The sequence below is a fragment of the Symphalangus syndactylus genome, chromosome 4, assembly GCF_028878055.3.
Source record: "Symphalangus syndactylus isolate Jambi chromosome 4, NHGRI_mSymSyn1-v2.1_pri, whole genome shotgun sequence".
In the NCBI taxonomy this organism is placed as follows: Eukaryota; Metazoa; Chordata; class Mammalia; order Primates; family Hylobatidae; genus Symphalangus; species Symphalangus syndactylus.
The window spans coordinates 117,082,850-117,096,991 of NC_072426.2; the positions used below are offsets into that span (position 1 = coordinate 117,082,850).

At 40.0% G+C, this 14,142-nt stretch overlaps 1 pseudogene; it reads left to right on the plus strand.

Annotated features, from left to right (window-relative positions):
* LOC129480156 (beta-glucuronidase-like) overlaps positions 1-14,142 on the plus strand; it is a 97,876-nt pseudogene that overhangs the window by 1,838 nt on the left and 81,896 nt on the right.

Below are 14,142 nucleotides of genomic sequence, written 5' to 3' on the forward strand. Positions count from 1 at the left end.
CAATTTTGGCCCCTGTTTATGTGTATGCTAAAGAAAAATAACAATCCTAAGCATATGCCACTTAAGAGGATGTGATTAGACTATGAAACACTTGTGACCATAGGAATATAGCAATGCTAAGGCAAGATAGGTCTTAACTCGATTCTTCCTGTCATTTGCTGCCATTGTTTGCCAAAGGTCTAGCACCTATCTTCAGAGGAAAGTCAAGAAATTAGTGCTCAGATGGTGGGATGAATTCCTGAATTACTGTTGGCTCTAGTAGTTTTTTCAGATCAATTTTATAGTTTCTTTAGAACTAGAAAATTAGTTCTCAGAATGGCAGTTGGCCACCCAATGTGTATAATACAGTTACTCAACCAGCTGCTTGAAAGCAAGGGGCAACAGAGAAGGCAGCTACTGGCTGACCTCAGGCAACAGGAAATTTGATGATACTCCTTGGTCAAATCCTTCATTTAACATACATTTATACAGAACCTTTCTGTATCAGGTACCATTCTAGGTACCACAGATACAACAATAAAGAGAACTGACAAAACCTCAGCCTTCATGGAGTTTATATGCTAACACATATGCATAAACAAACACATATAAAAATCCAGAAAGTCATTACTGCTGTGAAGTCAAACAACACAGAGTATGCAGATACTGATGTTGGGTTGTTGCCTTAGGGTGGTCAGCAAAGTTGTTTCCAGGGAAATGACATTTGGATGAAAAACTGAATAATATAAGAGAGTTAACCATCAAACATCTGTGTGAAGATCTTTAGGAGGAGTGGGGGAACAGCAAGTGCAAAAGCCCTGTGATGGGAAAGTGCTTGTTTTGTTTGAAGAACAGCAGTAAGACACCATGGCTGGAGTGTAGTTGGGGAGGGAGAGAGAGGTGGGAAATAATAATGGAGACGTAGTTAGGGCCACATCATGTAAATGAGCTTTTGCAGTCCTGTAGACAAGAAATATGTTTTGATTTTTCCCTAAGTCCACAAAATAGTTTGTGATAGAAAGCCATCGAAAGATTGAAAACGAGAGTATTATTTGTAACCTCAGTTGCTGTTCCATGCAGGCATAGGAAAGATTAATGCTTCCTTGCTCCATATCTATTGCTGAAACAGTTCTCCATGATCTCTTTAGTCTGAGGACAAATGACATTTTTCTGGTTACAAGACAGAGGGGATATGTCATCCTAGGCATTGAGATTGGGAAATATCAAGCATGCACGTGACTGCCAAGTATTAAACCCTATTTTCTGATGACCACTAGGGTTCCAGTTATCAGCCCATAAAGTGAGCTTTTTCTGAGAAGGAAAGATGGCAGGCAGAAATGATTGAGCTAGTAAAGAGGACTGAGGCTTGTTGTTAAGGTCTGGGGCCTAAAAATGTCAGGGTTCAAAGTGATCAATTTGGAAAATAAAGAGATTTGGACCCTCCTCTGAAATCAGGGAGTAGTGAATATGTGGAGTCAGAAAGTAACTGCAAATTCTGGAGAAACTGTGGAAGCAGCATTTTGTAGGAGGGTGGGGGAAACAACACCCTCAACTAGTATTCCTACCTTCTGGCAAATCTATTACTTTAATTTTACCTCTGCCAGTCAATAAAACTTTTTCATGTTTTGCTACATTAAAAAAAATACTTTTCCTCTTTCTATTACTTAAATTTCACATTAGAGGTTGATGTTGGCACCCAATGACAGCATGTATGGGCACATTTTTCTACTGTGTGGTTAACTCTGCTTGGTATCTGACTTGTTACGGATCTTGCTGGATACATATCTCTAGGAACAGAATTAAATCTTTTTTTCCATTTTAGAGGCCAGAAAACCCATGAAGAAAGGTAATAAGAAATTTGATTCCTGGTTATATTATAAATTATTGAAGGTAATTCTTCAAGGCAGCCTCTCCCTTCACAAGCCCAGAGGTCTAGCAGGAAGGAATGATTTTGGGAACCAAGCCCGGGGCCCCCACTACCCTGTACAGTCAGGACACTGTTCCCCGAATCCTAGCTGCTTTGGCTCCAGCCTGAGCTCAGAGGGCCCCAGATACTGCTTGGGCAACTGCTCTGGAGGGCACAAGCCATCATAAGCCTTGTAGGCTTCCACATGGTGTTAGTTCTGCAGGCGGGCAGAAGGCAAGAGTGGTGGAGCCTTGGCAACTTTCCGCTAGATTGCAGAGGATATAGTGGAAAGACTGGGTGCCCAGGAAAAAGCCTGCTGCAGGAGTGGAGGCCCTGTAGAAAGACTCGATAGGGCAGTGCTGAGGTGAAATATGGGATTGAAGTCCCCCATGGAGAGTCCTCACCGAGGCACTGCCTAGTGGAGCTGTAGGAACAGGCCACTGCCTTCCAGATCCCAGAATGGAAGAGTCAGCTTATACCTTCAACCTTGAAAAGCCGCAGGCATTCGACTCCAACCTATGAGGGCAGCCATGTGAGCTGCACCCAGCAGAGTCATAGGGGTCTGGCTGCCCAAGACCTTGGGAGCACACCCTTCGCACCAGTGTGGCCTGGATGTGGGACATGGAGTCAAGGGAGATTATTTTGGAGCTTTAAGATTTAATGTCTGCCCTACTGGGTTACAGATTTGTGTGGGGCCTGTTGCCCCTTATTTTTGGCCTATTGCTCCATTTTGAAATGGAAATGTTTATCAGTCTTTATTTCATCATCGTATCTTGGAAGAATATAACTTGTTTTCTTTATTTTTTTTATTTTTCAAGGTAATATTCTCAATATTATTTATTATTTATTGATAGCACATGACTTCAAGAGAGTTAACACATTTAAGTTTAAAAAATGATTTGCTTGTAAGTAAAAAATAGAACGTAACATACAGAATAGAAATCTATATAGAGAAAATCATATACAGTAAAGATAATTGAATTAGTTTAAAAAGGCACATAATGAATAACAAGTACTACTTTTTAAAAGAATGTTTATGCTTTTGGTTAAATATAGTGAATGTATTTTTATTACTTTTCCAGAATTATGAATAATAATTATACACCATCATATTTAACATTTTCTAAAATTATGTTTTATATTCTAAAATAATTTTTATGTCAGGCAATTCTGTCTTTCTATACCTGTCTTTCTATACCTTTCTATACAATTCTGTCTTTCTATAAATATTCTTCCAGGCTGCATTTCACTTTGTCCCTTGTGTTTTTACCTAAATGTTGAGGGAAGAAAATTACTTTTTGGCAAATAACCATTTTCCTCCAGGTTTTTAATCTAAAGGTGGTTATATGCTAAAGACAATATGATATTAAGAAAGCAGAATGTGTCATGTTCTTACTCAAATGCTAAGCCTTTTCTTAATGGAAGGAAAATATGTGAACTAAATATGTTGTTTCTGAGACCTGAAGATTATAACTTTTTAAATGTATTTCAGTCTAAAAGGTTAGGATCCCACGTATAAACATGGCAGTGCGTAAGACACAACTGAGAGGCGAAGTGCTATACTATACAGAATTGTTAGCATTTCTTGTGGCTGGTGTATGCTTCAGAAAAAGATCAGTAAGTTACCACACTTTTCTTGCAAAATTGTATATAAATTAACCTGATATCCTTTTATACCAAATCATGGTTACTAAATATTGCTATTCTGTAAAAGTGCCTAAGAATCATTATTTTCAACACTATCACCCCAGAAACAGTAAGAGAAACCTGAAAGTGGTAGGAGAGAATGAAAGGCCTTATTAGTCATCTAAATTATAAGTTTTCTTGTATGTTGTTAATATGGACATGGTAATTATAACTCAGTATCTTCTTCGGGTCCCCAACTCATTGTTCTTCACTCACTCTTACTAGGACCTCTGGAAGATATAATTTATCCTATTTAAGTGAGCAGGATTTTCCCCTCTAGGCATACTTTATAAGCATTTTCTCATTAGAAAACCAGATGTGCTATAACAGTAGTTTGATTTGCTCTTTACAATATCAACAGATACTACTTGTTTTTGTTTGTTTGTTTTTTGATTTTTGTAGAGACAGGGTTTCATCATGGTGATCAGGCTGGTCTCGAACTCCTGACCTCGTGATCCACCCACCTTGGACTCCCACAGTGCTGGGATTACAGGTGTGAGCCACCATGCTCAGCCTGTTTTTGTTTTTTTTTATTTCAATAGTTTTGGAGGAACAGGTGCTGGGTTGGTTGGATGAAAAAGTTCTTTAGTGTTGATTTCTGAGATTTTTGTGCAACTGTCACTCAAGCAGTGTACACTGTACCCAATGTGTATTCTTTTATCCTTCACCACCCCCCCAACCCTTCCTCCAAGTCCCCAGAGTCCATTATGTCACTCTTATGTATGCCTTTGCATCCTCATAGCTTAGCTTTCATTTACAACATACGAACATATGATGTTTGTTTTTCCATTCCTAAGTTACTTCACTTAGAATTATGGTCTCTGTCCAGGTTGCTGTGAATGCCATAATTTCATTCCTTTTTATGGCTGAGTGGTATTCCATGGTATCTATATACCACATTTTCTTTATCCATTCGTTGGTTGATGGGCATTTAGGCTAGTTCCATATTTTTGCAATTGTGAATTGTGCTTCTATAAACATGCATGTGCAAGTGTCTTTTTCATATAATGATTTCTTTTCCTCTAAGTAGATACCCAAGACTGGGATTGCTGGATCAAACAGTAGTTCTACTTTTCACCACATCCACAGCAACATCTGTTATTTTTTGATTTTTTAATTATGGCCATTCTTGTGGGAGTAAGATGGTATCGCACTGTGGTTTTGATTTGCATTTGCCTGATCATTAGTGATGTTGAACATTTTTTCCCATGTTGGCCGTTTGCATATCTTCTTTTGAGAATTGTCTATTCATATCCTTAGTCCACTTTTTGATAGGAGTATTTGTTTTTTTTTTCCTTGGGGCTGTCTGTTTACTCTGCTATTTCTTTTGCTGTGCAGAAGCTTTTTAATTTAATTAGGTCCTGCCTATTTATCTTTCTATTTGTTGCATTTGCTTTTGGGTTCTTGGCTTAAGCCAATGTCTAGAAGAGTTTTTCAATGTATTTTCTAGAATTTTTATGATTTCAGGTCTTAGATTTAAGTTCTTTTTTTTTTTTTCTTGAGATGGGGTCTCGCTCTGTCACCCAGGCTGGAGTGCAGTGGCGTGATCTCGGCTCGCTGCAAGCTCCACCTCCCAGATTCATGCCATTCTCCTGCCTCAGCCTCCCTAGTAGCTGGGACTACAGGCACCTGCCACCATGCCCAGCTAATTTTTTGGATTTTTTAGTAGAGATAGGGTTTCACTGTGTTAGCCAGGATGGTCTCGATCTCCTGACCTCGTGATCTGCCCACCTTGGCCTCCCAAAGTGCTGGGATTACAGGCATGAGACACCACACCTGGCCAGATTTAAGTTCCTGATCAATCTTGAGTTAATTTTTGCATAAGGTGAGAGATAAGGATCCAGTTTCATTCTCCTACTTGTGGCTTGCCAATTATCCTAGCACCATTTGTTGAATAGGGTGTCCTTTCCCCACTTTATGTTTTTGTCTGCTTTGTCGAAGATCAGTTGACTGTAAGTATTTGGCTTTATTTCTGGGTTCTCTATTCCGTTCCACTGGTCTACGAGCCTATTTTTATACCACTACCATGCTGTTTTGGTAACTATAGCCTTATACTATAGTTTGAAATCAGGTAATGTGATACCTCCAGATCTGTTCTTTTTGCTTAGTCTTGCTTTGGCTACATGGGCTCTTTTTTGGTTCCATATGAATTTTAGGATTGTTTTTTCTAGTTCTGTGAAGAATGATGATGGTATTTCTATGGGAATTGTATTGAATTTGTAAATTGCTTTTGGCAGTATGGTTATTTTCACAATATTGATTCTTCAAATCCATGAGCATGGAATGTGTTTCCATTTGTTTGTATCATCTACAATTTCTTTTAGCAGTGTTTTGTAGTTTTCCTTGTAGAGATCTTTCATCTCCTTGGTAGGTATATTCCTAAGTATTTTATTTTATTTTTTTGTGGCTGTTGTAAAGGGGGTTGAGTTCTTGATTTGATTCTCAGCTTGGTCATTGTTGGTATATAGCAGTGGTACTGATTTGTGTATATTGATTTTCTATCCTGAAACTTTACTGAATTCATTGATCAGATCTAGGAGGTTTTTGCATGAGTCTTTAGGGTTTTTTAAGTATATGATCATATCATTGGTGAACAGTGGCAGCTTGACTTCCTCTTTACCGATTTGGATGCACTTTATTTATTTCTCTTGTCTGATTCCTCTGGCTAGACTTACAGTACTATGTTGAATAGAAATGGTGAAAGTAGGCATCTTTGTCTTGTTCCAGTTCTCAGGGGGAATGATTTCAACTTTTCCCCTGTCAGTATAATGTTGGCTGTGGGTTTATAATAGATGGCTTTTATTACCTTGAGGTATGTCCCTTTCATGCCGATTTTGCTGAGGTTCTTGATCCTAAAGGGATGCTGGGTTTTGTCAAATGCTTTTTCTGCATTTGTTGAGATGATTACATGATTTTTGTTTTTAATTCTCATAACTTGTTTTTGATCTTACAGGCTTATAGATGGAAGGAACTTTCCTTGAGTCTCAGATTGGACCTTTTGGACCTCTTTTTTTTTTTTTTTTTTTTTTGAGTTAAGGGTCTCACTTGGTCACCCAGGCTGGAGTGCAGTGGCACGATCTCAGCTCATTGAAGCCTCTGCCTCTCAGGTTCAAGTGATTCTCTTGCCTCAGCCTCTCAAGTAGCTGGAATTACAGGTGTGTGCCACCGTGCCTCACTAATTTTTATATTTTTGGTAGAGACAGATTTCACCATGTTGCCCAGGCTGGTCTTGAACTCCTGACCTCGAGTGATCTGCCCACCTTGGCTTCTCAAAGTGCTAGAATTACAGGTGTAAGCCACCATGCTCAGTCTCAGATTGGACTTTTGAGCTGATGCTTGGGATGAGTTAAAATTTTGGGGGACTATTGGGAAGGGATGATTCTTTTTTGCAGTGTGAGAAGATCATTCGATTTGGGAGGGAAAGGATAGAATGATATAGTTTGGATATTTGTTCCCTCCAAATCTCATGTTTAAATTTGGTCCCCAATGATGAAGGCAGGGCTTGGTTGGAGGTGTCTGGGTTATGAGGTGGATACTTCAAGAATGGCTTGGTGCATTTCTTACAGAATCAATGAGTTCTTGTTCTCTTTGTTCACAGGAGAGCTGGTTGTTTAAAAGAGTGTGGCACCTCCATCCCCCTTTTTCCTTTCTTGCCATGTGACACACCAGCTCCCCTTCACCTTCTGCCATGATTGAAAGCTTCCTGAGGCCTCACCAGAAACAGATGCTGGTGCCATGCTTCCTGTACAGCCTGCAGAATTGTGAGCCAGATAAACTTTTCTTTATAAATTACCTAGCCTCAGGTGTTCCTTTATAGCAACACAAATGGACTAAGACAGCAATTTTCAAAGCTTTATACATTTGGCTGTATGTCTTTTTTCTCTTCTACAGCTGTCTAACCTGCTTCTTATTTGCCCCAAAGGAAGATATAGGGAAACTTTGGGCTCATGTTAATGCTCATAGGTAGATGTCAGCAGTGATACGTCTGGATCAGGTGAGGCTATCCATTTGACTTTTACACTTGTTGAGCCCACCAGAAAGCTTTACTACTGTATTAGTCCATTCTCATGCTACTAATGAAGACATACCTGAGACTGGGTAATTTATGAAGGAAGGGGTTTAATGGACTCACGGTTCCACATGTCTGGGAAGGCCTGACAATCATGGCAGAAGGCGAATGAGGAGTAAATTCGTGTCTTACATGGCAACAGGCAAGAGAACTTGTGCAAGGGAACTCCCATTTATAAAACCACCAGATCTTGTAAGACTTATTCACTACCATGAGAATAGTTGGGGGAAACTGCCCCCATGATTTAATTATCTCCACCTGGCCCCATCCTTGACACATGAGGATTATTACAATTCATGGTGAGATGTGGGTGGGGATAGAGCCAAACCCTATCATTCCACCCGTGGCCCCTCCCAAATCTCATGTCCTCACATTTCAAAACCAATCATGCCTTACCAACAATCCCCCAAAGTCTTAACTCACTTCAGCATTAACTCAAAAGTCCACAGTCCAAAGTAATCGCCCTTGACACATGGGGATTACTACAATTCAAGGTGAGATTTGAGTGGGAACACAGCCAATCCATATCAACTACCAACATTAAATCACTTTGAAAAAGGTGCCAAGAAATTTGATACTTTGCTTTACATTTAAAAGAAGAGGATAAGAAGTCCAAAAAGGCTTTAGGAAAAATCTTTCAAATCACCCTCCATTAGGTAGAGTAAGCACTGGGCTAGCTAGCAGTCAGGAGAATAGAGTCATAGTCTCAGCCACATCACAGCCAATGTGATGCTGGGAAAAATAATTTGCTGAAATGGAACAGGAGCTCATCTTTTTTTTTTGAGACAGGGTCTCATCCAGGCTGGCTGGAGTACAATGGCACAATCATAGCTCACTGCAGTCTTGAACTCCCAGGCTCAAGAGATACTCTTGCTTTAGCCTCCCAAGTAGCCAGGACTACAGGTGTGCACCACCACACTCAGCTAATTTTTAAATTTTTTTGTAGAGATAGGGTCTTGCTTTGTAGCCCTGGCTGTTATTGAACTCCTGGCTTCAAGCCATCCTTCTCCCTTGGCCTCCCAAGGTGCTGGGATTACAAGTGTGATTCACAACACTCAGCTAGGAGCTCATCATTTTAAAGTACTTTTGCTTGTACATTTCAGTTGAATCAACTCAAGCCTCAGTTTCCTCAGGTTCCATGATTCTTTGTATAACTCTATACTTATCAGCTATGAGTATAAGCACATCAGCAAATCACAGGTACTTCAATTCATGCTTTTATGGCAAGATGTGGAAGAAATATAAAATTAGGAGTCAGGTGATGTGGGCTCAAATCTTAGCTCCACCCCTTGATACCTGAACAACTCAGGAGTATTTTTGTTTCTGTTATGGGATATTAATAAGCACCTCACATTGGACTAAGGATGATTAAATGGGAAAAGGATATGAAGGCATCTTGTAAATTCCAAGTAAGGAAACTGTTGAAAGTGAATATGATGGTATCTAAAGCTCCACTTGAAATTTCAGATGTGGAGCTGCCTCTTCAATTAGTTGATTTATCTGGAGTTAATTCACATTTACACTCACATTTAGGATTGCTCTAAGCCTTTAATGGATTATTCTGTCCCCAGTTAATGAGTATGGATTGCTGCTCTGCTCCAGCTGTCCCCCACCATCCATCCCCATCAGTCCTCCTGTCAGAAGCATACCTGGCCATCAGTGCCGAAGGAGCCACTGGAGCACACTCAGTCAGCAGTTTGGGCATGTCATAATATCTGCTGAATTCACAGGGGCAGGCCTCCAGGTTGAGGTTCTAGTGAAAGCAAAGGGTGCCAGCAGGTCTTAGGGAGGCACTGCACTGTTTTGGGTGGGGGGGCTCTGCCTAGGCACTTCCAGGTGCTTGGCGTGTTTTGTGGTGAAGCCATCTTTGGTATGGAGCTTGCTGTCACCAGAAGATTGGAGCACTGCGTTTGCCCACATGGGAGGAATCTCAAATATACTTAGTGTCTGCCCAAGAGAAGGAAGCTCAGGTATACTTAGCGTCTACCATGGCCTGCCATCAGGGCTGAGAGGGAGCTCAAAATTGGCAAGAAGCCATGTGGACATGACAGGCAGCATTCCTGGAAGCCAGGGAGACAGACTGCATAGGGCAGAGCTTGGGGGTGGGGTGACTGGGTCCTACTTGTATCTTTAGTTCTTCCAGTGGCCTGAGGCATGGCCCTGAGGTCCCCCTTACCCTTGCAGAGAATGCATGCTTGTGCCTTTTGTCTTGTGGTAACACCTATCATTCATGTGTGGTATCATCACAATGATTTTGATTAAATTGAAGTAAACAGAGTCATCAGGCCCCATATATTGAATCTTGGCTGAGAAAGGCTCAGCTCCCACTGTGTCAGACAGATGAGGCTGGCAGAGACCTGGGAGAACAGATGCTAATGAAAACATAAGGGACTGGCCACTCCAGGATAATAAGAATAAAACAAGGAATAGTAATTATAGTTTGCTGAATACCTAGTGAACACTAGTGTACATATATCATCATACTGATTCTCAATAATCCTATGAAGGAGATATTCTCATTTTGCAGGTGAAAAACTGAGTCACTGACACAATTATCTCTGTAAATTATTAACTTCTATATTATAAGGGAAAAAGTCTTGGAATAAATTGATTAATAATAATCAATTACTGATTTTTGAGATATCAATGTACTTCTCTCAAAAAATTCCTTGTTCAAATGTGGCCTAATTTCTTTTTTTTTTTTTATTATACTTTAGGGTTTTAGGGTACATGTGCACAATGTGCAGGTTTGTTACATATGTATCCATGTGCCATGTTGATTTCCTGCACCCATTAACTCGTCATTTAGCATTAGGTGTATCTCCTAATGCTGTCCCTCCCCCCTCCCCCCACCCCACAACAGTCCCCGGAGCGTGATGTTCCCCTTCCTGTGTCCATGAGTTCTCATTGTTCAATTCCCACCTATGAGTGAGAACATGCGGTGTTTGGTTTTTTGTCCTTGCGATAGTTTACTGAGAATGATGTTTTCCAGTTTCATCCATGTCCCTACAAAGGACACGAACTCATCATTTTTTATGGCTGCATAGTATTCCATGGTGTATATGTGCCACATTTTCTTAATCCAGTCTATCGTTGTTGGACATTTGGGTTGGTTCCAAGTCTTTGCTATTGTGAATAGTGCCGCAATAAACATACGTGTGCATGTGTCTTTATAGCAGCATGATTTATAGTCCTTTGGGTATATACCCAGTAATGGGATGGCTGGGTCAAATGGTATTTCTAGTTCTAGATCCCTGAGGAATCGCCACACTGACTTCCACAATGGTTGAACTAGTTTACAGTCCTACCAACAGTGTAAAAGTGTTCCTATTTCTCCACATCCTCTCCAGCACCTGTTGTTTCCTGATTTTTTAATGATGGCCATTCTAACTGGTGTGAGATGATATCTCACTGTGGTTTTGATTTGCATTTCTCTGATGGCCAGTGATGAGGAGCATTTCTTCATGTGTTTTTTGGCTGCATAAATGTCTTCTTTTGAGAAGTGTCTGTTCATGTCCTTTGCCCACTTTTTGATGGGGTTGTTTTTTTCTTGTAAATTTGTTTGAGTTCATTGTAGATTCTGGATATTAGCCCTTTGTCAGATGAGTAGGTTGCAAAAATTTTCTCAATGTGGCCTAATTTCTTATTGCTTCAACAAGATGAAAACGTGTGGAGCTCTTTCTTCAATGATTGTGCTTAGGAGACTCTCTGCTGGGATTTCTTTTAGTCCTTGGAAGATGTAATTGTGGACATAAAAAAATCATAAACACACACATGCATACAACACATATTTAGTGAATTATTTCATACTTGTTGACTATTATGTTAAAAAATACAATACATTTTTACTTACTCAGAATGGCCTAAGAAAAGAAAGAAGTGGAAGCTCAAGTATACTTAGTGTCTACCATGGCCAGAGAGCTGGGGAGAGCTGAGGCAGGGTCTGGACCCAGTGAAAAACATTCATTAGGGCTAAAAATCATTACACAGAGTTTGCACTGATGTGGTCCTAGCACAGGCTTCCTCCTCACTGGGAGCCCCACTTCACTCACCTCTGACCTGGGCCCTTTAAGCATGCTCTCTCACCAATGGGGTGTTCTGTCTTAGAAAAGGTTGCTGTCGACCTCACTCAGTGACACTAGGAGTGCATTCTGTGGGGGATGTGCCTATACCTTTGCTTTAACATTCTTTGAATAAGAGTTGCTTAATTTCAAAGTTCTTCCTCAGTTAATGTATTTCTTGTAGCATTATGTCTATTTAAGTTAAGCACTTCTGTTCAAAACAGATACCTTTACAATTCAAGATACCTCTTAATATGCATATTATATATTATGTAATATATTAAAATATACATGAGATATATATTGATTCTGATATTGTAAGAGCAATAAAAATTATTATCCATAAGAAGGCACTTATGGATCTTACAGTACTTGGGGGACATCATTACATTTGGTTTTTATTATGGCACGGTACAATATTGAAGACCAGAGTGACCCAGAAAGAACTGGAACTTTAGAATGAGACAAATCCAATGTGATAAAATGGACATGGTGCTTAATCCAGGGAAGTATATATATATGATTTTTATTATATTTTATTACATTTAAAATTTTAAAATGTATGAAATTAATGGGGGTATGGTACAGAAGGTAAGCTCTTGTGATGATTCATAACTTCCTATCATATTTTTTTCTTGTGATGCTCCATTGTAGAATCAAAGAACATAGCTTTGTAAAAAGGCCAACATATTTGTGCTTGCTCTGAATTAAAATTCATTTGATCTACTGTAGTGTCAAGACATGCCATAATACCAAGAATGGAGGAGTTTGAGGCCCTGGTCCATGAACTGACAGCATGAACTTCACGTCAAGAAGTGAGATTGATGAATAAGTGAAGACAAAAGGAAAACTGGAGATACAGCTGGATGTATGGACCCTGCTCTGAAAATACTCTTTCACGGTATAAGGATTCTTATTAACACATTTTATTTGTTCTTTATCTGATCATTATTTTATTTTGATTTATAAAGGAATATATAGAGGGGGATATCTATCTATAGAGACACACACGTTTGTGTGTGTATATATAAATATATATGTATGTGTATGTGTGTATATATATGTATGTGTATGTGTGTGTGTGTGTGTATATATATATATATATATATTCTCTAGTCATGCTCCAAATTTGGAGTCTTTTTCTATAGTCTTGAAATTACTAATGCAATATTGTGATATAATAAGAAATATCATTTAAGGTCTTTGTTCCTGATTCCTGTCATAGAGCTAGTAAAACCTTTGGAATTTCTGAGTGACAGAGGAAAGTGGAGAGTCTTTTGCTATTCCTAATAGGCCCCTGTTAACCATATATGAGTTTATGCTAATGAGGTGACTCTTGAGGAATGGGCTGCTAGCCAGAGGAACCAACCATGTGATTACAGGGCTGGAAATTTCAGTCCCACTTCCCAACCTCGAGGGAGGCAAGAAGAGCTGGAGATTAAGTCAATCACCAATGACCAGTGATTTAATAAATCATGCCTATAAAATGGAGTCTCCATAAAAACCCTAAATGACAGGGTTTGGAGAGGTTCCAAGTCAGTGAATGCATCCACATGGTAGGAGGGTGGTGCATCCCAAACTCCAGGGGACAGAAGCTCCTGTGCTCAGGACCCTTTGGGACCTTGCCCTATGTACCTCTTCCTCTGGCTGTTCATTTCTTTTCTTCTTTTTCTTTTTCTTTTTTTGAGATGGACTCTTGCTCTGTCACACAGGCTGGAGTACAATGGCGCAATGTTGGCTCACTGCAACCTCTGCCTCCTGGGTTCAAATGATTCTCCTGCCTCAGTGTCCCACATAGCTGGGATTACAGGCACGTGCCATCACACCTGGATAATTTTTGTATTTTTACTAGAGATGGGGTTTCACCGTGTTGGCCAGGCTGGTCTCAAACTCCTGACCTCAAGTGGTCTACCCACCTTGGCCTCCCAAATTTCTGGGATTACAGGTGTAAGACATTGAGCCTGGCCCATCTGGCTGTACATTTCTATCTATTATAATATCCTTTATAATAAGCTAGTAATAGTAAAAGTGTTTCCCTGAGTTCTGTGCTGTTATTGCAAATTATCAAACCTGAGAGGTGGTTATGGGCACCTCCAATTTGTAGCCAAGTTGTTCAGAAGTATGGTGTCTGAAGTGGGAGCAGTCTTAAGGGACTGAGCCCTTCACCTGTGGGGTCTGATGCTAACTCCAGGTAGGAATGGTAGGGTACCCAGTTGGTATCCCAAGGGTGGGAGGATTGGTTCTTGGTGTGGGAAGAACCCACACATTTCATGTAAGAAATGTTGTGAGTAGAGGAATAGAATCATAGTTCTATCTTTGTTTTGTTGTTTTTTTTTGTTTTGTTTTGTTATGTTTGAGACAGGGTCTTGCTCTGCTGCCCGGGCTGGAGTGCAGTGGCTCACTGCAGCCTCAAACTTCTGGGTTCAAGTAATCCTCGCACC